Below are 27,772 nucleotides of genomic sequence, written 5' to 3' on the forward strand. Positions count from 1 at the left end.
ATTCATTTGCAAACAAAATGGTTCTCTTTCTCATGTTTAGTTCTTCTATATCCTGCATTTTGTCTGTTGATGTGGCCCATGGGGCAATGTCTGGCCATCACTTGGATCTACTTTCCTGTGCTTAGGGCTTGTTACCCTTGCATTAGCCACAGTGTTTATATCTACTACTGCTAGTATTATCCAGAATTTGTTTTTTGTTTTTAATGCTGTACAATCATTCTGAGAAACTGCCAGTGCCATCTGCTTAGTTATTTCTAATAATGTTGTAGAGTATTCCAGGCTAGATGTTATCTTAGAGTAAAAATTAGCCATGAATCCCCAATTCAAGTTAAGAAGAGAAATTGGCATTTAATTATTATTCACTCATCACACAGGTCAGTGATATTCACTGTTTAGCCCTTGGGGATGCATGGAAAATGTTGCTGACTTGGGCACTTCAGTAATTTTGAGCTCTGGATTGTTGTGAAGGGAATTTACCAAGCTTCCCTGCTATTCCCATGTATCATAATGGTGTATGCATTGTACAGGCTTGTTACTTAACAGCACAATTTTTGGATCCACCATATTCTGTGACTCTTAAGGACTCAGCTACATTGGCAAAGAAAAAGCAATGTGTTGTTTATGCATTCTAACACTATGACAACAGATGGCGCTGTGGAGTTTCATTTTTGCTAACCCAATTTCTCATATGAAGTTTAAGACATGGTTAACTGAAATGCTTCTTTGATGTGTCTAGATCCAGCCTAAGTTGTTTTAAACTGTGTTGAATACTGTGTTTTAATCTTGCAGGTAGTGCAGAGGGCCCTGATTTGGGTTGGGACAGCCATGGAGGGGCAGAAAGGATGGAACCTTCCATGCTCATATATATACCATATATAGCATGGATCTGACAAACCCCCCCCCCATCCTACAAACACCAGCAATTCAAATATAAATGAATAAATAAATGAATAAATAATAAAGGATTATAGACATGGATATCACATCTCGTTTGTCCCTTACTTCCCATCTGAAAAACAGACAATGAGTCATTGCTGTAACATGCGCCTTGGCTCCATTGATTTCCAGAATGTATGTTTAGCGGGTTTTTTTACTTTATTTGCTGTGAATAATAAACTATTCTGATGCCACATATCTGGACAGTCTGGCTTCTCGCTAGCTCTGCTATAGCGTGCACACAGGTCCATCAGATGTGTGTCGCTGGATGTACCAGACGGCTGACTCCGAGTGATTGTCCTGCTGATAGTGAACCCCTGTCTATGTAAGGAAATTAACCTGATGTGTGAATAAAGCTTGTATGCCATCTGATGGTTAATAATAATAATAATAATAATAATAATAATAATAATAATAATAATAAATTTATCTTTTAAGAGCCTAGAGTTTAAAAAGACCAGTTACCTGGCCCCTTGAAAGATTTCGTAGTGTCTGTATTTATGCGGAAAATCTTGTTGATATCCATTATCAGGTCATCCTCCTGTAGCCCCATCCATTTCGCAATTTCCTGGATTAGTTTTGATTCAATTCTTTCATCTTGGTGTTCCGGATCATTTCTAAAGTGGATAACCATCCAGTAATGACTGGTCTTTAGTGCAGAATTGATCAGGGCTAATTCAAATTTCAGCATGTTGATAGGCTATTTATTTAGTGGTTTTCCTGAATGTTGTCCTTCAAACTGTTACCACTTTGTTCAAACCCACTCTTGGGGTGAGGCAGGCTGATAGTGCATCTAAAATAAATTTAGAAAACAAATATATATCATGTTTTCCTTTCCCTTTGCCTGTTCTTATCGGCACTGCATAGGGAAACAGCCTTTTAAAGGAAACCACTTTCTTCACGGACTGAAAGAACTGCAGTATAAATAATAAAAAGGAAAGAGCTGGAAAGGCTAAGAAGGAGTGATGAAGGGTTGAATCATCCTTGAAGTTTCTTTAAGTGAAATGGTGATTTAATTGGAAAAAGTATCCCCCTCCTTCTGAAAAACAAGATGAAAAGCACATCAGAGCAAAGGAGAGGATGAAGAGCACTGGGCTGGAAAAGGGAATACAAACCTTGCAAAACTAATAAATAAATACACACGTAGCAGGCACCATATAATTCAATGGAAAGAAAAGGAAGGCAGTTTTCCATCCAAATGAGGCTGTTTAAAAAACTGTAGCTGTTCTTTCCATCCATGCTTCTGCTTTGCCAAAAAGTGACTGTATGTCCGCAGCATTTATTCACAGTCTTGTTGTGAGTTGGGGGGCGGAGTGATAGGCTATATAAAATAATAGAGTTGTAGAGGTGGAAGGTAACCTGAGGATCATCTAGTCCAATCCCTTGCAATACAGGAATATTCCTGAGTCCTTTCGGTTTCCTGGATCCAGCAAGGATTCAAATTGCTGGAATGGCCTGCCACATTTCTTGGTAATGGCCCTCTAAGTATGAGCTGTTAAGATATCAAAGGAAGTGGCTCTGTGCCAGACAGCAAATGGGTGGGCCCCCTGTTGGTATAATGTGAACAGAGGGTTAAATTACACAATGCTTGGTCTCATGTCTTGAGTAGAGCGCGCGCACACACACACACACACCGCCCCACGTCTGGATGTTCTGATATAATGGTGCCAGGTGCATTGAGTTACCATAGCAACACCAGCGAGGTTGAGTGTGTGGCTTACTGAGTCATTCACGCTCCCATCGTCTCTAGGGCATTGTCTTCATTACGTGATCACCGTTTCCTGTCCTGTTTCCTGTCAGGGTGTGACTCTGGATCTGTGAGACTCTGGCGAATAGGCTGTGGGCTTTATATAGCAGCGTTAGATACCGTAGCATGGTGATAGGTCCCACTGACGCTCTTTCCTCTCTTGGCATGTGAGCTTTCTGTGACCGATTAAGCGAACCCCGTATATTTGTGATATTCTCCAATGTGGCCTCTTTGTACTGGGTGGGTCATGCTCACCACTGACATGTACATTCAAGCTAAGTTTTAGATTTCTCATCAGTTCTAATAAAGATTAGTCCTATTAAAAAGTACAAATCCCAGAGCATTGTTGTCATGTAGACTTTTAATTATATTTTGACAAGGGTACTTAAAAAACCAAAAAAAACTTTGACTGGTCATGAAGTAATTAAATGGAACATGCTGAGAAACATCATTAAAAGAAAATGGTTTATGGTCTGGGTACATTTATTGTAAATGTTTACATGGAGAAAAATGCATCAAAGTAGCAATCAGTGCTGTTAAAGGCAAGCAGACTCTTATATTCTCTGGTGGTTTTTTCTTCATTTGAACAGAATGATTTAATAAACTGCAGTAACTGAGTTTGCTGAAAGATTCTGTATGTTTCAGTTAGTTCCTAACTCCATCTTGTGAGCATTAAGTCTGCTATCTTAATCAGAAGAGATTGGTTATGAAGTGTTAATTGATGTGTCAACACACTCTTAAGTAGCTATTTTATTTAGGTATTTTACAATATTTGCTTACTAATGGGTGTTAGCCAATGTAATAGTGGAGCAGGGAATTAAGGCAGACACAAGCCATATTCAGACATTCCAAATCCCTCATTCAACCAGAGAGAGCAAATATGTATTAGTAAGCCAAACTCTGCCCCTTCTTACTGTCCGCCTCCTCCATCATGATTTGGAGGGACAACATCTGATGCAATTAGCCTGTTCTACTCATGTAGAACAGCATCTGGAGAACCTGGGAAATTAGCATGGAAGTCTACATGAGTAGAAAAGATTTCTGGGGACAAATGTTATTCCTCCAACTCTAGGTCCTCCCAGAGATGGGTATATCAGGCCCACAACTAGCAGGGCCCCCAAACTCTGGACTCTGTAGCCTATTAGAATTAAAGCTATTAATCAATATGTACAGGTTCCCTTCTTTTTGTGAGGTGAGCCAGACTGGCTGCTTCTGCTTTTAATTGTTTTTAGCCAATGGAAGTCAGAGCTGTGACTGATGAGACAGTTGTTTGGACACTGGGCAATAGGAAACCTGGAGTCCTGAACAGTTGCCCTTCCCCCCTTTTAGTATGTTTCCTACTTCTGCCTTATAATTTTGTCCTTGGAACCATAATGTGCCCTTGCTTCCCCCCCCCCCCCTAGCAACAAGGATTTATCTTTTTCTGTGGTGGATTCATCTGAGATCAGATACTCCCTGGAAGTTATTTTCTGCAAATAGTCCTACACAGTAAGTGAAGGTAGATTTTAAAGAACCACACCCCCATGGCAAATGCAAAATGTGAAAACCTTGTTTAAGAGGCTTAGGCACGTCTAGTGCTGTGCAGAAGCTAAATAATTCACTGTATAGTTAACTTATTGGGCTGGCGTTCTGCAATAGGATCACTTGTCTTTCCACACTAGAAAATGGGTTTGTGTAAGGTGGGTTGCTCATAATAATCAGAGTAAGTGTCCGCTTTGAGAAAATTTTCCTGTTCAGATATTTTGTCAAATTACCAACTGTTTTCCAAATCCAATGTTCCTGATGATGCGAGGATGCAATAGTCTAGGGATGGTAGATTCATCTCTGTTACCAGGCATTGTATTTGATCATTTTTTGATATATGAACAAGAGAAGAAAGCAAGCCAGGCAGAACACCATAGTTCTCAAGCTCCCCCCCCCCAAATTTCACATGTTGGACAGACATACTGAGTTGCCTAAATGAAAAATGAAAATCATGTTTATTTAGCAGATAAAAAAGCATGCCTTGGGGCAAATCATTAAATAGATCTTGAACCAGCATCACAGAAAAGTCAGTTGTTCCTTGCATAACTGTGGTTTATCAACAAAACCCTTTATTTCCCTGCAACAAGTTCTAATAACAAAACTTTTTATCAGAAGTCTATTGTAACTTCTTTTCATGGTTGTTCTTATGTTTGACAGCTTAATCATTGTTTGTAACATTTGCTGTTCTTTAGCAGGATAGAAACAAGGCATGCTTGCATTAAAGATGTACTTGAATCCCCTTAGCAAGTAACTTATAAGTAAATATTTTATTATTGAACAGTTGGAATAATACTTTATTTAAACATTTAATATTTCAGCTTATGTAAAATGGAAAAAGCAGTGCATGAAAATGAATATTGCTGTAGTAATATGCATTTTGAGTCCCCCTCCCCCCTCAATTACAGTTTAGGTAAAGGTAAAGGGACCCCTGACCATTAGGTCCAGTCGTGACCGACTCTGGGGTTGCGGCGCTAAACTCACATTATTGGCTGAGGGAGCCGGCGTACAGCTTCCAGGTCATGTGGCCAGCATGACAAAGCTGCTTCTGGTGAACCAGAGCAGCACACGGAAACGCTGTTTACCTTCCCGCCGGAGCGGTCCCTATTTATCTATTTGCAGTTTGACGTGCTTTCGAACTGCTAGGTTGGCAGGAGCTGGGACCAAGCAACAGGAGCTCACCCTGTTGAAGGGATTTGAACTTCCGACCTTCTGATTGGCAAGCCCTAGGCTCTGTGGTTCAACCCACAGCGCCACCTGCATCCCATCCATTACAGGTTACTAAGTGAAATATATGAAATGGATGTTCTGAAGGCACATAAAATCATGGGTCATGAAGCTTGATTGTTTGCACATTATTAGGTATGCCTGGAATTAACATTAGCCTTTAACTGTTGAAGAATGGTGAGGTCTTGGAAGGTCAAAAGCCTAAGAACTGGTGGATAGAAATAACTCACACACAGGGCTGGCCCTAAGGCAAGGCTGGGTGGCGCAATGCGCCAGGCCATTGGGCCGCCAGGGGGGCGCCGCACTGCTGCGCCCGCCCGCCCGCCACACTGAGAAACGGGGGGGGGGGAATCGTCGCACCACGGCGCCAGGGCTCCTGATATGCTTAAGACGGCCCTGCTCACACAGAATGATAAACCTTGGTTTAATTTTACAAGCTGGCAGTGAGTCTCAGGAGTGCCCTCCCCCCCTTCCTCTAGTGAGAAGGAGACTGAAAACTTCCATTTTAAATTAACCACAGTCGTGGCGAAGGGGCTTGAATAACTCAGAGAAGCTATGAGCTATGCCATGCAGGGCCACCCAAGATGGACAGGTCATAGTGGAGAGTTTTGACTAAACGTGATCCACCTGGAGAAGGAACTGGCAAGCCACTCCAGTATCCCTGCCAAGAAAACTCCATGGACAAAGACAACAGGCATATAAAAGTTATGACGCTGGAAGATGAGCCCCTCAGGTCGGAAGGCGTCCAACATGCTACTGAGGAAGAGCGGAGGACAAGTACAAGTAGATTCAGAGCTGATGAAGCGGCTGGGCCAAAGCCAAAAGGACGCTCAGTTGCGGATATGCCTGGAAGCGAAAGGAAAGTCCGATGCTGTAAAGAAAAATATTGCATAGGAACCTGGAATGTAAGAACCATGAATAGAGGTAAGCTGGATGTGGTCAAAAATGAGATGACAAGAATAAATATCGACATCCTGGGCATCAGTGAACTAAAATGGAAGGGAATGGGTGAATTCAGTTCGGGTGACTATCATATCTACTACTGTGGGCAAGAATCCTGTAGAAGAAATGGAGTGGCCCTCATAGTCAACAAAAGAGTGGCAAAAGCTGTAATGGGATGCAATCTCAAAAATGACAGAATGATCTCGATACGAATCCAAGGCAGACCTTTTAACATCACAGTAATCCAAGTTTATGCACCAACTACCGGTGCTGAAGAAAGTGAAATTGACCAATTCTATGAAGACCTACAACACCTTCTAGAAATGACACCAAAGAAGGATGTTCTTCTCATTACAGGGGATTGGAATGCTAAAGTAGGGAATCAAGAGATAAAAGGAACAACTGGCAAGTTTGGCCTTGGAGTTCAAAACGAAGCAGGGCAAAGGCTAATAGAGTTCTGTCAAGAGAACAAGCTGGTCATCACAAACACTCTTTTCCAACAACACAAGAGACGACTCTATACATGGATATCACCAAATGGGCAGCATCGAAATCAGATTGATTATATTCTCTGCAGCCAAAGATGGAGAAGCTCTATACAGTCAGCAAAAACAAGACCTGGAGCTGACTGTAACTCAGATCATCAGCTTCTTATAGCAAAATTCCAGCTTAAACTGAAGAAAGTAGGAAAAACCACTGGGCCAGTAAGATACAATCTGAATCAAATCCCTTATGAATACACAGTGGAAGTAAGGAACAGGTTTAAGGATTTAGATTTGGTGGACAGAGTGCCTGAAGAACTATGGATGGAGGCTCGTAACATTATACAGGAGGCAGCAACGAAAACCATCCCAAGGAAAAGGAAATGCAAGAAGGCAAAATGGCTGTCCAACGAGGCCTTACGAATAGCGGAGGAGAGGAGGCAAGCAAAATGCAAGGGAGATAGGGAAAGATACAGGAAACTGAATGCAGATTTCCAAAAAACAGCAAGGAGAGATAAGAGGGTCTTCTTAAATGAGCAATGCAAAGAAATAGAGGAAAACAATAGAATGGGGAAAACCAGAGATCTGTTCAAGAAAATTGGAGATATGAAAGGAACATTTCGTACAAAGATTACCATAATCAAGGACAAAAGTGGTAAGGACCTAACAGAAGCAGAAGACATCAAGAAGAGGTGGCAAGAATACACAGAGGAATTATACCAGAAAGATATGGAGGTCTCGTACACCCCAGGTAGTGTGGTTGCTGACCTTGAGCCAGACATCTTGGAGAGTGAAGTCAAATGGGCCTTAGAAAGCACTGCTAATAACAAAGCCAGTGGAAGTGATGATATTCCAGCTGAACTATTTAAAATTTTAAAAGATGATGCTGTTAAGGTGCTACACCCAATATGCCAGCAAGTTTGGAAAACTCAGCAATGGCCAGAGGATTGGAGAAGATCAGTCTACATCCCAATTCCAAAGAAGGGCAGTGCCAAAGAATGCTCCAACTACCGCACAATTGCGCTCATTTCACACGCTAGCAAGGTTATGCTTAAAATTCTACAAGGCAGGCTTAGGCAGTATGTGGACCGAGAACTCCCAGAAGTGCAAGCTGGATTTCAAAAGGGCAGAGGAACCAGAGACCAAATAGCAAACATGCGCTGGATTATGGAGAAAGCTAGAGAGTTCCAGAAAAACGTCTACTTCTGCTTCATTGACTATGCAAAAGCCTTTGACTGTGTCGACCACAGCAAACTATGGCAAGTTCTTAAAGAAATGGGAGTGCCTGATCACCTCATCTGTCTCCTGAGAAATCTCTATGTGGGACAAGAAGCTACAGTTAGAACTGGATATGGAACAACTGATTGGTTCAAAATTGGGAAAGGAGTACGACAAGGTTGTATATTGTCTCCCTGCTTATTTAACTTATATGCAGAATTCATCATGCGAAAGGCTGGACTAGATGAATCCCAAGCAGGAATTAAGATTGCCGGAAGAAATATCAACAACCTCAGATATGCAGATGACACAACCTTGATGGCAGAAAGCGAGGAGGAATTAAAGAACCTTTTAATGAGGGTGAAAGAGGAGAGCGCAAAATATGGTCTGAAGCTCAACATCAAAAAAACCAAGATCATGGCCACTGGTCCCATTACCTCCTGGCAAATAGAAGGGGAAGAAATGGAGGCAGTGAGAGATTTTACTTTCTTGGGCTCCTTGATCACTGCAGATGGTGACAGCAGTCACGAAATTAAAAGACGCCTGCTTCTTGGGAGAAAAGCAATGACAAACCTAGACAGCATCTTAAAAAGCAGAGACATCACCTTGCCGACAAAGGTCCGTATAGTTAAAGCTATGGTTTTCCCAGTAGTGATGTATGGAAGTGAGAGCTGGACCATAAAGAAGGCTGATCGCCGAAGAATTGATGCTTTTGAATTATGGTGCTGGAGGAGACTCTTGAGAGTCCAATGGACTGCTAGAAGATCAAACCTATCAATTCTTAAGGAAATCAGCCCTGAGTGCTCCCTGGAAGGACAGATCGTGAAGCTGAGGCTCCAATACTTTGGCCACCTCATGAGAAGAGAAGAATCCTTGGAAAAGACCCTGATGTTGGGAAAGATTGAGGGCACTAGGAGAAGGGGACGACAGAGGACAAGATGGTTGGACAGTGTTCTCGAAGCTACGAACATGAGTTTGACCAAACTACGGGAGGCAGTGCAAGACAGGAGTGCCTGGCGTGCTATGGTCCATGGGGTCACGAAGAGTCGGACACGACTAAACAACAACAACAACAAACAACAACAAAGCATCAATGTTAAAAATGCAAATAGCAGTCACTGGGGTGTGGACTGATAATTATTGGGATGGCAGCAGGTGCTAATGGGGGGATTTCCTCCTAATCCAATTAGCAGTTTCAGAGGAATGCTTTTTGGTTAGGATGGCAGTTAAGGGAGGAAAGGTTTGCCCTCCTCCCATCTGCTCTTATAATGGTAGTTAGCAGCTGCCACACTCAGCAGCTGCAAATTGACTTTTTTAAAAAAATGTGCACATTAAATGCAAAAAAGCACTTAACAGTAATAGGTCAAAAATGTTTAATTTCTATGTGATTTTTCAAAAAAAGCTCAACAACTTTTGCGTCCTAACATTATGCTTAGTCTGACTCTCATTTTCTAATTCATAGATCAGAACAAGGGCAAAAGTTCTGTAAGATTGTTTTATAATTGATGTCCAACATTGTGATAAATTCATAGTTAATTAGCAAAGTATTTGTCAAGCAATTATTTCCCAGTCAAACAATTTGGAATTGGGTTTTTATTTTTATTTTCTGAAATAGCAATGAGTTGGAAAGACCAATACTGTATAGCAAATTTAATAACTTCCACTCAAGCACATTATAAAACTATTAAATGTCTCCTATTCAGGTAATCATTGGCATCTTGCCACTTTTTTCCTTGTCTTTTTTACTGTCTATGGGCTAAGACATGAGGAAATATTTTTTTTGAAGACTCTTAATGGATAGAACCCTTTTCCCCCCTCAGTAATTACAGCTGATTAGAAAATTGCCTCTTCAAAGAACAGAAACCTCAAGCGTTATTAGTTATAAGAGATCTCTAGTTTCTAATTAACAAAAAACAGACATGTTGCACATTTCTCATTGTATGCTTTTGTCACTTATTATTCCCCTTTCTGGCAGTATTCTCAGAAGAACTAATTCGCCTGCCCTGTGAACAGGGAGAGGGGATAAACAGTGCCATTATTTTAAAAGATGGAAAACTGGTATTTTGGTGTTCAGCATGTTTGCTTCTATACCTATTAATTCCTAATAGTTATCTAATTACTACTTTAAAGTATGATCTAAGTCAAAAGGAATGTATTTTTAGGCAACAGTCTAAGAGAGGTCTTTCGTCAGAAATAGATTGATTACTTTTTATGAGGAAAAGCAACACAGTATTGGTACACCCATGCTAGAGTGTGATGCCAGAACAAGTGGCTCCTCTGGTCTGCATAAATAGGGTCGCCATACATCCGGAATTTCCAGGACATAGCTGGAATGCTGTAGCTGCAAGCAGTGTCTGGGCTGAAAATTGGCGAAATGTCTGGGAAAATCCGGACGTATGGCAGCCCATGGCAGCAGTGTGGTTTTTGCAAATTTCCCTCAGAAATAGCTCCAAAAATGTCCATTTTTTTGCGATTTTGCAAAAGAACCCCAACAACTCAGAGCAAAAAATAGCTCAACAGCTTTTCTGTCTGGACTTTCACTTTTTGCAACATGGCAAGCCTAGCATATAACTTTTTTGTAAATCACTTTGAGGTGTTTTGCAACCAAGTAGTATACAAATTTTATGAAATACATACATACATACATACATACATACATAGATACATACATACATACATACAGAAACATGCAAGAGGCTCCGGTAATGCATAGGGCATGATATTATTTTTCATACCAGTACAGTACAGAGATGTTTCCATATGTAAGCAACATTACGTTGCTATTCATCTCATTTGTCTGTGTTATCACAGAAATTCCACTTGCGAAAAGCAGGACTGTTGGGTTTGTTATACTCAGTGTTCAGAACCATGTTTATCCTTGCCATCAATTGTTTTAAAAGTGGGGGGGGAGAGAGAGAGAGAGAGAGAGAGAGAGAGAGGATAAAATGAAGTTCAAAATTAGGAAGAAGAACAACACAAACCCCATTCTGACCCCCTCTTCAAGTCTCTCCTCAACTGTGAATTGACCAGGAGAGCAAGCCAAGCCCGCTTTGCACCATGTTGCATGTGGTTGGTTGGTTTCACTTAGACGAAAACAGCAATACCCAGAAAACAAGAACCAGGTTTCTATGTCTAACAGGAAATATATTGATCAATAACCGTTTGCTTTATCTTGCAAGCCAATTCTACAGGACATTTTTACTGAGAAACATTCTCACATGTCATAGTTTGTGCTTTGAGAGTCGCACTTACTGAGAGACAAAAGCCACAGATGCTTGTTCTGTGAGTCAGTCCTTTATCTACTCAGTTGTGCTTCCTTCTGTTCATTTGCTACAAGGCATCTTAGAAACAAAATCTGGTAATGTGTGTTTATTTTTCCGAGGCTCACATGCAGTTTGCATATTATTATACATAAAGGATAAAGATGGATATTTCCCTGCTATTTCCCAAGATGAACTTTTCTTCTGAATGCACTGCTTAAAACCAAACCTGTTGTACTGAGAGTTTAGTGTCAAAAAATAATCCAAGAAATACTATTCAGTTATTTTCATTGGTTGTATCCAATGGTTGCCCATGGAAAGCAGCTTGTGAAACTTATTTTAATAACAATAATAATGATCCCCAGCATCCTCAGGTAGCGCTATGAGAGAACCCTGTCTGAAATCCTGGACTCACTGCTAGTTAGGCAGTTCTGAGCTAGGCGGACCAATGATCTGAGTCAGTCAGATCACAAAGCACCTACATATGTAGTTACTGCCCACCCTGAGAAATTTTCAGTAACATACAGGGGGGTTTCACTTGCACTAGCCTCTGCAGGGACATTATGGGCAGAAACACAAATGCAGGTATTTATGATTAGAGCTCTAATAATGAGTGTGACTAATAGATTTCAGCCAACTATAAATTACTCTTATGCTTAATTTTCAGATTAATACATGGCAAATAGGTCCCTTAGGCGATTTCAAAATCCCTGAATGAATGATTTAATGAAGGCTTTGGGGTTGTTTTTAATAACAGCCTTTTCTCCCCTGTAGTGGCTCATTGCCCCTGTTCCTCCCTCTCTCAGTTAAGCTTATCTACTAATAATCAGAGATAAACATTAGAGGAGGCAGGTAGTGATGCTTGTTTGCTCTGGGCTTCTGAAGGAGTTTCTGAATAGCCAGAGCATTAGTCTCACACATGACTATTTTCAACATGGTGAGTGTAATGTGCAGCCTGGCCCTGAATGTGAGTCTGCCTGGAAGTCCTACATTTGTCATTTTCAGTTCCATGATGGAGAAAAAGAAGGTGTACTAAAATATAGAAAACTGGTAACAGTAAATAAATTGCAGGCTTGATTATAGAAATGGCTTTATCCATAATATGTCATGATTTGAGCCTGAGAAGAAGCCTTGCTTTTCCTTCCAGTGGCATGGAAGCACTACAAAAAGACTGGGGGTCAGTTCTGTGTTTCATAGATGCATATACATTTTAGATGCTATGAACAACAGACAGTTACACAACAATTGGAATGTACCACAATATGACATTGGAATCTAAAATGGAATGAAAGAAGCATCCTAGTGCACTGTTCTGAGCAGAGGTTTCCTGGAAAGTAGCTAATGGTGGAGTAATGCAGACTGAATTCAACACAGAAGTTATATAAAGAGGATTGTAGTATTAGAAGACAGATTGTGTTGGCAGTATTTCTGGCATAATGGTTAGGAATTCCTGGGGCAGAGAGTATTAGGAAAAAGGAATTTTGTGTTCAAATTTTGTGAGGGGGGAAATGAAGGAGCTTTGGCTGAGTGTCTGTGTACTGAATACCATTTCTTACTATTTTTTGAATATGTTGTTGTGATTTTGCAGTTAAAGCATACAGTTTGAGTGAAGGCAATGGATCAGTTCCAGATTGCATCAATCAGCCTGGGGACAAGAAAATCTGGAACAATGTACAGGTGAAACTCAGAAAATTAGAATATTGTCGAAAAGTGCATTTATTTCAATATTGCAACTTATTATTTTTTATTTTAATTTTAATTTTTACAAATGCTTTCTTTTTGAAATTCCACAGTAATAGAACAAATAGTTACAATAATACAAAAATAAACATCGCCATGACATTTCATTAATTACATATTTACATTCCATTTATAATTGACCCACCTAATGACAAATAATTACAATTACAACAAATAAAGGCTTGACATATCTTGCTTTGCATGTCATGCATCTATCTCATATATTGGTTTCACCTTTTAAGTTGCATTACTGAAATAAATGCACTTTTCGACGATATTCTAATTTTCCGAGCTTCACCAATGAAAAGAACAGCTTTTGGCTGACGCCATGCTGCCAAGATATTCACTTCTGGAGAGATTTGCTTATCTATAGATTTTGTTAATCTGTTTTTATAGAGGAGAGTTTTTAGAGTCTATAAACTTCACTACCACAATTTTTTAAAAAGGAAGAAAAAGGGCAGGTTTATGAGGCAATTTGTAAAAGGCTGATATTTTGAAGCGTAAGAAAAAGTGTTGCTTTTGTAAAATGTATATTTTTTAAAGAACTATGCACAGATTATGTCAGTGTATAGTCAATATACAGGGACAGCAGGACTGCATAATTTCCAGAGACAAATTGCCAAACTGCAGAAGTGAAAATAAAGTGGTTCTTGTATTGCAGCTTTTTGTTTCCCCCCCCTCCATGGATAACATCAGCTTCAGGACAGGGTAGGAGGTGGATTGGCACTGTGGGAAAGAATTAAAGCAGTGGTTCCCAACAGGTGGTCCGGGGACCCCCAGGGGTCCGTGAGCTATGCCAGAGGGGTCCTCAAGATCCTATTAGAATAAAAAATATATTAAATATATTTCATATGATAACATATTTTTTGTTTTGGTCGCTTCCTGCATGAGCAGAGTCTAGCGCAAAACTAGAATTAGATAGAGGCAGTAGTTCTGCTGTATGCCGCAAGGACTACAAGAAACTTGGAGATAAGGCAATGAAAAAGATCCTTCCATTTGCAACCACATATCGGTGTGAGCAAGCATTTTCTTCCATGTGTTTCATGAAAAACAAATACAGTATAGGAATCGGCTCGACATGCGGTCGGATTTCAGAGTGAAAGTTTCAAGTTTGGAACCTAATATTTCAGAAATAATGGACTCAAAGGACAGATTTAACTCATCTCATTAAGAACTGAAAATTAAAACTAACTACAGTGGAACCTCGGTTTGTGAACACCTCGGTTTATGAATTTTCGGTTTATGAACGCCGCAGACCCATCTGGAACGGATTAATTCATTTTCCATTACTTTCAATGGGAAAGTTCACTTCAGTTTATGAACGCTTCAGTTTATGAACAGACTTCCGGAACCAATTACACCCATGCTTCAGTTTATGAACGCTTCAGTTTAAGTACTCCGCGGACCCGTCTGGAACGGATTAATCCACTTTCCATTACTTTCAATGGGAAAGTTCGCTTCAGTTTATGAACGCTTCAGTTTAAGTACTCCGCGGACTGTCTGGAACGGATTAATCCACTTTCCATTACTTTCAATGGGAAAGTTCGCTTCAGTTTATGAACGCTTCAGTTTATGAACAGACTTCCGGAACCAATTGTGTTCATAAACCGAGGTACCACTGTATACTGATGGAGTACTCTGTTGTAACTGTAAAAAACGTATAAATATAAAATATAAAAAGACTCTTAATTTGGCTCTCACTTTTTAATTTTAGGATTAGGAATTAATGGGGGTCCTTGTCACAATAGTGGCTCGATGAGGGGTCCTCGAGAAAATTTTGTTGGGAACCCCTGAATTAAAGAATTAAAAAGCAAACAAACAAAAAACAAAACCCTTCGTCCACACCACAGCCCTAATACAGGTAAAGAAAAAGAAATCAGGACATGGGACATTTTAGCTATAATGTTGTAATGTGTAGCTGGCCTTCACACAGATCATTTAAAAAGTACTTCACACATATGATATGATTATATCTGCAGTAGCCTGATAATTTGGATTTCCATTTTGTAGATGTGGAACCAAGGCTGGGAAGAAGAGTGGCTTGCCTGACATAGCCACTTGGTTTGTGGCTGTGGTGAGATTTGAAGCAGGGACCTGCTGGCTTGCAAGGTTGCAGTGCTGTAACCAGTGTTTATGCCAGCTTCCGGCAGTATAGGCAATGACCGATTAACACACATCTGAAAGATACGCAATTGCACACAGTGCCGAACCCAGAAGTGGCTGAAAATGTCAAAGAACACATCGCTAAAAGGGTATAATGGGGCAGGGTGCGCTTATATGTGCTCCACTGATGCGTACGGGTGCCAGAAATAGAACCCCCTTGTGAAATGGTCATTGACTGTACCAAAAATGCTCCCAAAGTAGCAATTGGTGGCACTGCTACAGCCCCAAGCAGAGCTGCTTCTGCAGGCAGTTTAATGGTGCAGCAGTGTTTGCCTGACTGCAGATATGAGCCCTAATGTGAAATTCATTTGCTTTCCAGTTGGCACATTCTTTCCAATATTCACTTGGCACTGAATTGCCTTTACAACTGCATGCAAATTTTGTTGGTTATCTCATATTTTCCCCACTGTTAAAAAGAAAGTATGGGAGAACCTTTCAGAAAAACTGGGGTGCTTGCTGGCTGCTTGCACAATTCAACTGCCTTTCATTGTTTTCAGTGATATTTGTACAATGTTTTTTTAGCTAAACAAAGTGAATCTTAAAACTGAAGGAAGAACCTCTCTTTTTTGCCATTACTTTATGCTATTATTCCTGAGTAATCTTCAGTGTCAGATTATTATTTTTACATTGTTTGCACTATTTGTCTGGATCAGTCCGTAAGTTTCAACCAACTACTAGTTTGTGGTTAAAGTAGAGTCCAAACCCAACAGAGGATCTTTACTCTTAAGAACTGGAAATCGGATTGACATGGATACATGGAGGGTTAGTTTTATGCCACTAGAGTGAGAATCTGATTTCAATATCAATATAAATGGTCATTATGTCAGCAGAATTAGCACTTCCAGCTTAATGCAGTTACTCGGGATTTAAACCAGGGCAAATGAGATCAGAATGTGGTTCTATGTAGATAAGAGCTTTGTAAAAGTGCTTTAGATAATGCTTTAATATTTGAGCAGCTGTCTGAAGAGGGGTTAAGCAGCCAATTTTACACAGTATTGGGCCTTTTCCAGTGACATTTAAATACAACTATGTTTTTTCCTGGCTGAAGGAAAATATGCATTTATCAAAATAAACTGTGGAAACAGGGCTATCCTTAGGGTTTGCAAGGTCCTGTTCAAAGAGGAAGAAAGGTACTAGTAAAGCCAGAGTTAATTTAAGATCTAAGGTGTCTCATTTATTTGAGGATGAGTGAACCCAAAAATCACACAAACTGAGATTGAGAAATCAGATTAGAGTGTTACCATCAACTCCTTGGTGCCGGCTGGAGGTTTTGTGGACAGACAACCTGTTGAGCATGCAACTGCTAAAAATTGTGGGCAATGATTCCATATCTGGAATCATAGCCCTGGACACGATGAGAAAATGCAAAGGAGTGGGACCTAAAGAAGGTTCTGTAGGTTTGAGGGATGTCTCTAAGGCTGCCTTAGGATAAGTTGGCTAAAGACAGACCTAGTACAGTCACAAAAAGCCATCGTGTCAGCCCAGCATCACAATTTGCGTGACAGATGGCATACCAGTAAAATGAACACTAGACTAGCTTCTGAGTTGCTCCTCTTATTGTGCATCAGGTGAGCTGCCTCTCTCTTAATGACACACTGTATCTTTATTTGTACAGTCGTACCTTGGTTTTCAAGCATCTCGGAAGCCGAACGTTTCGTTTTCGAATGCCGAAAACCCAGAAGTAATTGCTTCCGTTTTCAAACGGCCCTCAGAGGTTGAACGGCTTTTGCTGTGTGTTTTTAAATTTTTCCAATTGAACTTGCAGCCAGCCCTTTGTGCCTCAGTTTCCAAAAGTTTCGGAAGTCGAACGGTCTTCTGGAATGGATTATGTTCGAGAACCGAGGTACCACTGTATATCCATGTATTCAACTTTTCAAAACTAAAATTGACAAACTTATAAAAGACAGTTGCAAAACTGATATGTAGATTAGAGGTAAGAGTTCTGTGAAATCACAGGAAGCAGCTAATAGGTGTACTCCTTAGTCAGCATTAGTATCCGCCTTTCATCTTAATAGTCCAAGGCTGGTTTTGCACACTCTGGTGATCCACTCTCAAAGTGGCATAAATGTTCTTTAAAAAGAAAGAAAGAAGAGCAGCTCATCCAAGATGGGGGGGGAAATATGATGATTTATTTACAGAAAAGTGAAGGTACTATCAGTCTACCTCTGCCATGTTAAAATGTTTGTTTTGTCTTTACTCTTACACAGTAATTCTTCCTACATTGCATGGCGAAACTATTGGTCAAGTACACTTGCAAATATACCCTCATTTTCCAGGCACAGACAATGGCACTGGGGATAATTGTGCCTGAGGTCTTGGCTGTAGGTAACCTGCATTAAAGTTGAATTCTAAAATGTGCTTCAAATGTTGTGGAAATTTGAGAATATACATCTGTGTACTGTATATATTCCACAATGCATGAAACCTTTATGCATATTTTTAAAATGTGCACTCTGTAGATATGCAAGTGTCAGGTAAAGGGACCCCTGACCATTAGGTCCAGTCGTGACCGACTGTAGTTGCAGCGTTCATCTCGCATTATTGGCCGAGGGAGCCGGTGTACAGCTTCTAGGTCATGTGGCCAGCATGACAAAGCCGCTTCTGGCGAACCAGAGCAGCACACGGAAACGCCATTTACCTTCCTGCTGTAGCGGTACCTATTTATCTACTTGCACTTTGATGTGCTTTCTAACTGCTAGGTTGGCATGTGTCAGAGTCACCCTTAAATAGCCTAGGACAGGGCCCTGCTGGGGTTGATAGAATGTTGCAGTCCACAACACCAGGTTGAGAAAGGTTGCTGTAGAATGCACAGGTAGTCTAAAATAACACTCCACATCAATATGGTGTACAGATATGCCCCTCACATTAGAGTAACAGCCCTAAAGTCAAACATGCAGTGGTTCCTTTGTATGTCCACTTAGAAGTAAAGGTAAAGGGACCCCTGACTGTTAGCTCCAGTCGTGGATGACTCTGGGGTTATGGAACTCATCTCGCTTTACTGGCCAAGGGGGCTGGCGTATAGCCATGTGGCCAGCATGACTAAGCCGCTTCTGGCAAACCAGAGCAGCGCACAGAAATGCCGTTTACCTTCCCGCCGGAGCAATACCTATTTTTCTACTTACACTTGCAGGGACCGAGAAATGGGAGCTCACCCCGTCGCAGGGATTTGAACCACCAATTCGCAAGCCCTAGGCTCCGTGGTTTAGAGACCACAGAGCCACCCACACCCCACTTAGAAGTAAGGTCCACTAATTTCAGATTTAGTTTAAGAGTGCTGATTTAACCTGGCAAATACACAAAACTTTGAAATACCTCAAATGCTCATCTCCCCACCCCCTCAGATCCTCTGGCTGTTTTCTAGATATGTTTCCTTTATGGCTTCAAAGCCATTTAGACCATTGTTTTGCTAAATAAAATGCTTGATACAAGCTTAACTAGCATCTTGATAACAGTTACATGAGGGAGTGCAGCTTATTAGCAGCCTTGAACAAATGTCCAGCTGAGTCTGATAACCTTTTTTGAAAACTACCTCATTAACTACTGCTTGATAAGAGGATAACGACACAGTAAACAACTTCACATTTGCAAAACTCCATGAGTGGAGGAGGCATAGGCCTTATTATTTCATATCACTCTGTGATCATAGGCTGAAATATGATTTTACAGCCCACAACTATTTGGGTGTTTTATATTAGCTAAATAACATTAGATAATGTTCCCTCACTGTGAGAAGCAAAGCTACAGGGAACCAGGCAGAGGGCCTTTTCGGTAGTGGCGCCCGCCCTGTGGAATGCCCTCCCATCGGAGGTCAAGGAGATAAACAACTACCTGACATTTAGAAAACACCTAAAGGCAGCCCTGTTTAGGGAAGTTTTTAATCTGTGATATTTTAATGTATTTTGGTATTTGCTGGAAGCCGCCCAGAGTGGCGGGGGAAACACAGCCAGATGGGCGGGGTATAAATAATAAATAATAATAAGGAATTTTTTGATGTATTTCTAAAGCAGAAGAAGTGGAATATTTTTGCTCCATTATTTACTGTTTGTGAATTATATGAAGTTCACAGTGAAGCTTTGTTAAATTTTCAGCTGACTATTGATAAACCTATTGGCATTTTGATTAGCATTTTTCTAAAAAGACAAACAAAAAAAATTACAAGACATGTTTCTAAGCTGCAAAGAAGAAGCAACATAAACCCAAATTTTATTGATTGTGCATAGGATCGCCTTGTTTGATTCCTTTTTTATTGTGCAGTTTTAATTAACAAAGAGTATAAGTGTGGTGTGCAAAGCCCATGCTTGCTGCTGTTTATCACAATCGCAATGTTAGCTAGTCAATAAAGCCATTCATTCATAAAGTTTTATGAAAGTCTATTTATCTATTTTCAATTTTGTATGGAAGTGTGTACTTGTAATATATCAGATCGTCTGCAATTTATTGTAGGGGTTCCCCTTGTCTTTTCTATTAGTTCATTATTTGACTTACCCTTTTCTTGACTTTTTGCTATTTTCCATCATACTCTTTTGCTGAAAACACAGGCTTGAATCCTAACTAGGCATCTATGAACTGAAAGGCTTCTTCCATTTCAAGATGAACCCAGATCCAGTGGAGGATCCCAAACAATAGAGGGGAACAATGTTCACAGATATCCCCCTTCCCACTGCAATGCTGAGTGCTGCCTTTCATGCTCCTAGAGGGCCCCACCAATGCATTTTTTTTTTCCAGGGAGGCACAAGGCTTCCTTGTGGGAAGAGGCAGAAAGTGTATGTCAGTCATCTCACTTCCACTGGCAGGAACTCTGCTTAAAGAACAATCCCACCCTCAGAAACCTAGTTAGGATATAAATTATATTCTATTGTATTGCAGAAAGGAGGTGTGCCCCAGCTTTAGCATTAGAAAAGGCCAGCATTCTTTGTATTCTATTTTTCAGTTCACTAGAGCTACAGAATGAGGAGCTTTGTGTCAGCATCACTTCTTAAGAAATAATCTTTTGACTTGGGCAAAATCATAATTGTTTTGAATGCCTCTATTGAATGTTTGCATTGCTTAATAAGCAGAGGCTAATCTGGATATCTAAGTTATTAATTTACAAGCAAAAAGTGATGAAATAAAGTTAGGAAGGGAGGAAAATGATGCATTCAAAAGCACGAGCATGAGGTTAGATGGGACGTACTGGATAGGTACCACTTAGGACCCTCATAAAATGCCATTTGTTAATTTCAGATCAGAGCAGGTGGGTTTATGCAGTGTGGCAAACATGCCTCCAATATGTTAGTTTAACCACCTGTGCTTTCTCAAAAGCATTTAATGAAAGACAGCCCATAGGAATGCCATGTCATTTATCAGTCACCGCTCCTATGCCTTTAACAGAAACCTATTCTGTTGAAGATATGGAAGGGGGGGGACACAAAATGCAGCCTGGTCCTCCAGACTTGTACTACTTGCACACATGTTGGTTCTGTTCAGAGCTTCTGATGAAACATGAACTTTGGGGTGGGAGGCAGGTGTGATCCCATTCTCCCTGCAATGCAGTATCACATGAATAGAGCTAATGTTTACCTCCCAAGTTGTGAAAAGTTCCACCTGCTGATTTCAAGAAGTCTAGGCTGATTTTGTTGTTGTCACTTGGAAAACCAAGCAGTTGATGGTGATAATAGTAAGGATTTTCTGCTAGGGCAGCTGATTGATGCTACTGAAGAGAACCTCATATAAATGCTGGTGTTACAGTCGTAGATTATTCCATCACTTCCTATGTATTTTCAAGGTTCTCCTTGATTGCTTCTGTAGCCATTATCATGCCTGCATGCCACCCGCTTCAAGCCATAAACATACAGCCCAGAGGCTCACAAAGTGCTGCCTGGATGTCAGACTAGTGTTGCATTGCAGCACTTGTAGATTGATTTCCATAATTTACAGTATGTAGAAGGCCATGTTTCTTAGTCAGTGTAGAAACTGGAAAAGAGAGAAGTTACTGAATTAGCATATTTTACACATACTTAGCAATTTATATCAGGCAAAGGTTTAGTTTGCAAATATGCACAGGGAAAAATGGCAAGGACTGCAAATGATTTATCTACCATATCCTGAAGCTTAGGACCAATAATACAGGGAGAATTAAATGATTATTCTTAATGCGTTCAGACAGCAGACACAAAACCTGGGCTCATCTAAATTTCAGATCAAGAATTAGACTTAAAATGGGGGGTGGGGGGGCTTCTTTCTTTCCAGCTAAAGCATAGGGAATAGGAGGACTGATTGTGAAAGGTTTCCACTAACACAATAACTGCAAACAAATTATAGATTTAATTTTAGATTGTTCAAGAAGCTCTGCAGTGGGAAAGTCTATCATGTTGTATCTGGCTTGAAAGAATCAGCTTTGTGTTCGACAAGAATATGGCAAATACTTGGATCCTGTGGAATGGTCTTAAGTTTATTTTTCAACCTCTATAGTTTATTTTGCTTGTTTGTATTTATATTTTAATTGCTTTGTTGTATTTTTTCACGTAAACTATCCTGGGAACATTGCTGATGTGTAGTTTTCAAATGCCTATAATTAATAACACTTCCTTGCCTCCCCCCTGGAGCGCATACTTAGAGGGTGAATGGAGGCCTGCAAGCAGGGAGGAGAGGTAGGAAAAGTCCTGTTGTGAAATGGAAGTCTGTTCTGCTTGCATAACAGCAGCATTGGATACTGCCATATGTGAATATACTAGTGAAACGCCCTCCAAATTTGGATGACAGGTGGAATGGAGCCCGCTGGATGTTTTGTTCCTTCCTACTCCAAACTCATTCTCTACAGCTAGACATCCAGACAGGCTTAGTTTGTAGTATTAGCCGAAGTCAAAGTATTACTTGAAATTAAGATAGGATTTGAGATAAGCAATGTATTACTATTGTGACCAGCTCACCATGCAGCACCTGTTGGCACAAAGCCACTTAGTCCCCCCCAGACACCACTTTGTGTCGAAAGTAGGAAATTGTGTACTGCCAACTGAATGGCGAGATGGCAGGCCATTCATCTCTTCTTTGGTGCTTAGCCCAGAAAGAAGTGTGTAGGAGTTTGCCTCTTCAGGTGTCAGTGGGACATTCAGTAGCAGACTACCTCAGACCTGCAGCGGAGCTTTGCCGGAAAAGCTGGGGTGGCAGTAGCAGGGAGAAGCCTGTTGAGACATGTGAGTACGTGCAGCTTTTGGAGTAGACAATTAGTGAGTTGGCAACAAGCCAAGTTAAACAGAGTACGTGAGAAAGTCTGCTTGGAGACAGGGAAGCATAGCAACAGGTGGTGATTGGCTAAGTTCTTCCTTATAAGCAGTATGACACCACAATTTGGTGTTAGAGTGTAGAGTTTGGAATAGGAGTTTGAATCTTGTCTGTGTATATAGTAACTTGTACAAAGCTGTGCTTTATTCTGCTGAATATAATAAAACTAATCAAAAATCAAGTTACTAGTCAGCAAGTTTTGTTCCTGGTCGTCGTTCTCGAATTCACTGACTTGGCAGCTGGTAGCAAGAGTTATGGTTAAGATCCATCAACAAAGCCACCTTCCAATTCCTCCAGCCTTCAGATCTTCAAGCTAGCAATAGTAATAGGCAGAATCTGAGATTGACTTTTAGCACACTGCTGCACTTGCTCAATTAGGACCAGTTGCAGCAGCATCCTAAAAGCCAATCCATGCTGAGTTCAGTTGTGCACACCAGCTGCAGTTGCATTTCGGGATGCATTTCAGGATGCTGCTGAAAAACCAGGTGCACAGCAGATTGGGAGAAAGTGGGTTGGTTCTTTCAAATAGGAAAATTACCCACTTCAGTTATGTCATTCTCTAGAATTAGACTAGTGTATGTTTGAATCAATCAGCAGAGAAACAATAGTAGCTCTCTCACTGGTTGTGAGCCTGATTTTGCATACAGATCAATTGAAAGGAGGGAAATCTCTTGCTATGTTTTAGTAATGGTTGCCATTTTCAGAGCCTGGGAGGAATTTGCCTACAAACAGATTGGGCCTGTTTGGTGGTTTTGCCTTCCTCATTGCAATAGTCACAACTTTTGCCGGATAAGCCTAAGGCATTGTGTAGAATCCTTTTAGTCTAATATTGGGTTGGAATGGGGCAGATGGCCATAGAGCTTCCGGCTGCAGCCTGGGAGGACCACTTCACTTTGAGGAGGTCCCATAAAGGTCCCATAAAGCCACACAGACCCTGCTCTAGCATCAGCCCTCCATCTGGAGGCTGATAATGGGTATATTCCCAGTGCCTGAGCCAAAGCCTACCTACATCTGTAATTGATAACGTTTTGGCCAATTTTTAATCCTAGAATGTTGTATTGTCCAGTTTGTTACACCTATGCTTGTCTAGGCTTTCACTCCCTGATGTGGTAGTCACTATGAGTGGGTCTACAAAGTGAGTTAGACCTTCGTGATTTTACAGATATAATCTCCCGGATAGCTGTTTGGAGAGCCATGGATGTCAGTTAAAAACACCTTATTTTTGGTAGTGAATTTCATACAAAGTATTATGTAATTCTCTTTGTAGACTCTTTCTCAGTTTGTCCATATGCAAAAAGGATAGATTTTCCTATCTGTTCCTTGTTACTTGAAATAAGTATTTGCAGCCAAATAGGGCTGTAACCTACATACTTTTCCAACATTCTTTTCCAGAACGCTCTTTAGTATACTATTTTTAGGGGGTTAAAAGACTGGTTGGGATTCACTGGTGCTTTCTCACAATAATTGAAACCTGGGGTTTTACTGCAGATAGGTTCAGTGAATATAAGGTGCTTATTAAAAAATTCGACTTGCTACTAGAGCAAAATATCCAGTAAGATATTGATGAACCATCAAAAACTAGATGATAGTCCTATGTTGTTCCTCGTCTTTTTTTCAGAATATGAAGCCTTAAATTGGGGACACATTTTTGCCAGTTCAAGGGCAAAAAAAGGCACCACGTGTGTAGCACAAGGTTTACAATTGTGAAATGACTTTCTAGCAAAACCCTGTTGACTCCAGTGAGAGAGCAATCCTGACTGGTGCAGGGAGATATAGAGCAGTGGATTGTGTCAAATGTAGCATTTATTAATGACTAATAAATAAGCTCCTCAATGTGAATGTGAGATTCTAAAGGATTAGGGTTGTCCTCAGGAAGAACTTTTCAGTAGGCTGTGGAGTATTTTATATGAAATAAATAAACATTTCTGATACCTCTGGGTTTATGTGGGCAGCACCAGAACTGAGATTTCTATATTTTATTTTTCTTTGTCTTTGCCTTGTAGCACTCACAATTATACCAACATCACCCACTCAACTATCCTTCTTGTACATCAAAACATACTCCCTAAGGCCAGCTCTGTGATGTCTTCATAGCAGTGAAACTTTTATTTGGGTGATAATGACATTGCCTTCCTTTCTAGAAGGACTGTACCTTTTCAATTAATGGCTGCTCTTTGATCAACTAAGTAAAAGCAAAATATTTCTTAACATGGCTCTTTCTTTAAATAGATGACATTTCCCTAGACCTCCTGGCAGCTTTAAATATAATTTTAGTCATTGCTTAAATCACCTGGTGTTACAAGAAATCTACTGAATCATTGACAACAGAGAGGAAAAATAAATGTTATGTGCTCACCAGTGTTTGACTTAAGAAATGTTAAATTGTCATAGTGGGCTATATCAAATGTTAGTCCTACTCAGAGTAGACCCATTAAATTAATGGGCATGAGTAACTTGAGTATATTAATTTCTAATTTCTGCTTGGAGTAAAACTTAGTTGGATACAACCCAGTATGCATGGGCTTATATGTAATGAAAGAACCACATATTATTTGATTCAGTTTAAACATATTACATGAAAACATGGGTGTAGACAGGGGGGGCAGGAGGGGGCAGCTGCCCCCCCCCCTAGAAGCAAAAAATTATTGTATTTTACAGACCATAACCAATACTTTGCCCCTCCAAAAACTGAAGTGGAAAGGGCTTTGCTTTAGCAAGAGCAGCTCTCCACTTGCTGGGGGCGGGAACACAGCTGTAACAAAAACACATCAAATAAATAAAGCAAAGTGGCTACCAGTACTTAAGCAGTTAAGACAATGGAGCAGAATATCCCTTCAGGCAAGGTTCACCCTATTCACCCTATTGTTATTCAGTGGGAGTTGTTAATGGGCATTCAGGGATCGCATTAACAGTTCTATTGGCGATTTAATGAGGGTGCAGAGGATTCAATTCGACTAAGGTGGCCCTGCAAGGCTAAAAGGAAGTTAATAAGAAGGGGGGGGGCTGTAGCTTTGATAGACACAGTGATGTTTATAAAAAGCATTGGTGTTCCAGTCTGCCCCTCCTCCTGCATCTGTATACTGTAAATCAGGGGTGGCCACCTCCCAAGAGACTCTGATCTACTCACAGAGTTAAAAACTGGGAGTGATCTACCCCCTTTTGGGGGGTTCAGGTCAAAGCTGTTGAGTTTTTTAAGGAAGGGAAGCCCTGTTTTGGGGGGTTTAGGTCAAACTTGTTGAGCTTCTTTTAGGAGGGAGGGAGGCCCATTTTTGTTTAGGGCTTCAGGTCATAGTTCAGCTTTTTTTAGGGAGGAGGAAAAATTTGGGTGAGCTTTTTTTAGGGGTGCCAGTGATCTAGCAGTGATCTACCACAGACATCCAGTGATCTACTGGTAGATCACAATCTACCTGTTGGACGTGCCTGCTGTAAATCAAGCAGAGAGAAAGCTGCTTACAAGGCTCCTGTACAGGTGTACCGGTATCTTCCTCTTGCTGCAGAGTTCTAGCATCACAGCGTCACCCAGAGGCACCCACAAATGTGAGTTATCCCTCTCTCTATTCCTTCCTTCCTTCCCTCCCTCTTCCATCCTCAATAAAATACTGGGGGGGGGGGCAGATAAGCCCCACATAGAAAGCCCATCAACATGGGGGGGGAGGACTCTTTAAAATACAGTATTTACCAGTAATTTCTTTTTGGGGGGGAGGCACCTAGGCCTCTAGGAGTTGGCTGCTATGCCTAGGACAATTCAAGAAAGCAGAATCATGCATATGCTATGGTAATATATCAATAGAATCATGGAATTGTAGTCGGAAGGGACCACAAGGGTCATCTAGTCCAACCCCCTGCAATGCAGGAATTTTTCCCCAATGTGGGGCTTGAACCCACAACATGGTTGAAATATTATGCTGATATGCAGCAACGCCTCGGAGCCATCGAGACTGCGGCCCTGTCTTGCCTCGCCCTCGCCTGCCCTGCCACCCCCTCTCCCCTGCCCGACCCTCCCATCCTCTTGCTGCAGAGTTCCAGCTTCACAGCATCACCCAGAGGCACCCACAAATATGAGGTATCCCTCTCTCTATTATTCCTTCCTTCCCTCCCTCTTCCATCCTTAATAAAATACTGGGGGGGGCAGATAAGCCCCACATAGAAAGCCCATCAAAATGGGGGGTGTGTGACTCTTTCAAATACGGTATTTACCAGTAATTGGGGGGGGGGGTGAGGCACCTAGGCCTCTAGGATTTGGCTGCTATGCCTAGGAGTAGGACAATTCAAGAAAGCAGAATGATGCATATGCTATGGTAATATATCAATGGAATCATAGAATTGTAGTCGGAAGGGACCACAAGGGTCATCTAGTCCAACCCCCTGCAATGCAGGATTTTCCCCCCAAGGTGGGGCTTGAACCCACAACATGGTTGAAATATGCTGATATGCAGCAACGCCTCGGAGCTGTCGTGACTGCGGCCGTGCCTTCCCTCGCCCTCACCCGCCCTGCCACCCCCTCTTGCCTGCCCGACCCTCCCGTCCTCTTGCTGCAGAGTTCCAGCATCACAGCGTCACCCAGAGGCACCCACAAATATGAGTTATCCCTCTCTCTATTTCTTCCTTCCTTCCCTCCCTCTTCCATTCTTAATAAAATATGGGGGGGGGGCAGATAAGCCCCACATAGAAAGCCCATCAACATGGGGGGGATGACTCTTTCACATACGGTATTTACTAGTAATTGGGGGGGGAGGCACCTAGGCCTCTAGGAGTTGGCTGCTATGCCTAGGAGTAGGACAATTCAAGAAAGCAGAATGATGCATATGCTATGGCAATATATCAATAGAATCATAGAATTGTAGTCGGAAGGGACCACAAGGGTCATCTAGTCCAACCCCCTGCAATGCAGGAATTTTTTCCTAAGGTGGGGCTTGAACCCACAACATGGTTGAAATATTATGCTGATATGCAGCAACGCCTCGGAGCCGTCGTGACTGCGGCCGTGCCTTGCCCTCGCCCACCCTGTCACCCCCTCTTGCCTGCCCGACCCTCCCGTCCTCTCCAGCCAAGCAGGGTAGCTGCCGCCGTTGCCAGCCCCAGAAGCACAAGGTGGCCGCTGCCGCCGCTGCCGCCACCACGATGTCGCCAGGCCAGCTGGCCCTGTAGCCCCGCCCACGTTCCCACTTTGTGGCCCCGCCCCTGAATGATCATGGCTTGCCCCCCCCCTAGTTTTGATCCTGGCTACGCCCTTGCATGAAAAAATAACTCCCATAGATTCATAGATGGATCAATCC

General features: G+C 41.4%; 1 protein-coding gene across 8 annotated transcripts in view; it reads left to right on the top strand.

The window, feature by feature from the left end:
- The window catches only part of KCNIP1 (potassium voltage-gated channel interacting protein 1), a 566,415-nt gene that overhangs the window by 439,032 nt on the left and 99,611 nt on the right, over nt 1–27,772 (top strand). Inside the window, exon 1 of one of the 8 annotated variants that reach the window (XM_088661793.1) lies at nt 22,354–22,408. The exons of the other annotated variants lie outside the window; for them this stretch is intronic. The gene's annotated coding sequence lies outside the window, so the exon portion shown is untranslated. Of the gene's footprint in view, nt 1–22,353; nt 22,409–27,772 lie in introns of those variants that run through there. 8 annotated transcript variants of the gene reach the window in all.

This window comes from Zootoca vivipara, chromosome 2, assembly GCF_965207765.1.
Source record: "Zootoca vivipara chromosome 2, rZooViv2.hap1.1, whole genome shotgun sequence".
In the NCBI taxonomy this organism is placed as follows: domain Eukaryota; kingdom Metazoa; phylum Chordata; class Lepidosauria; order Squamata; family Lacertidae; genus Zootoca; species Zootoca vivipara.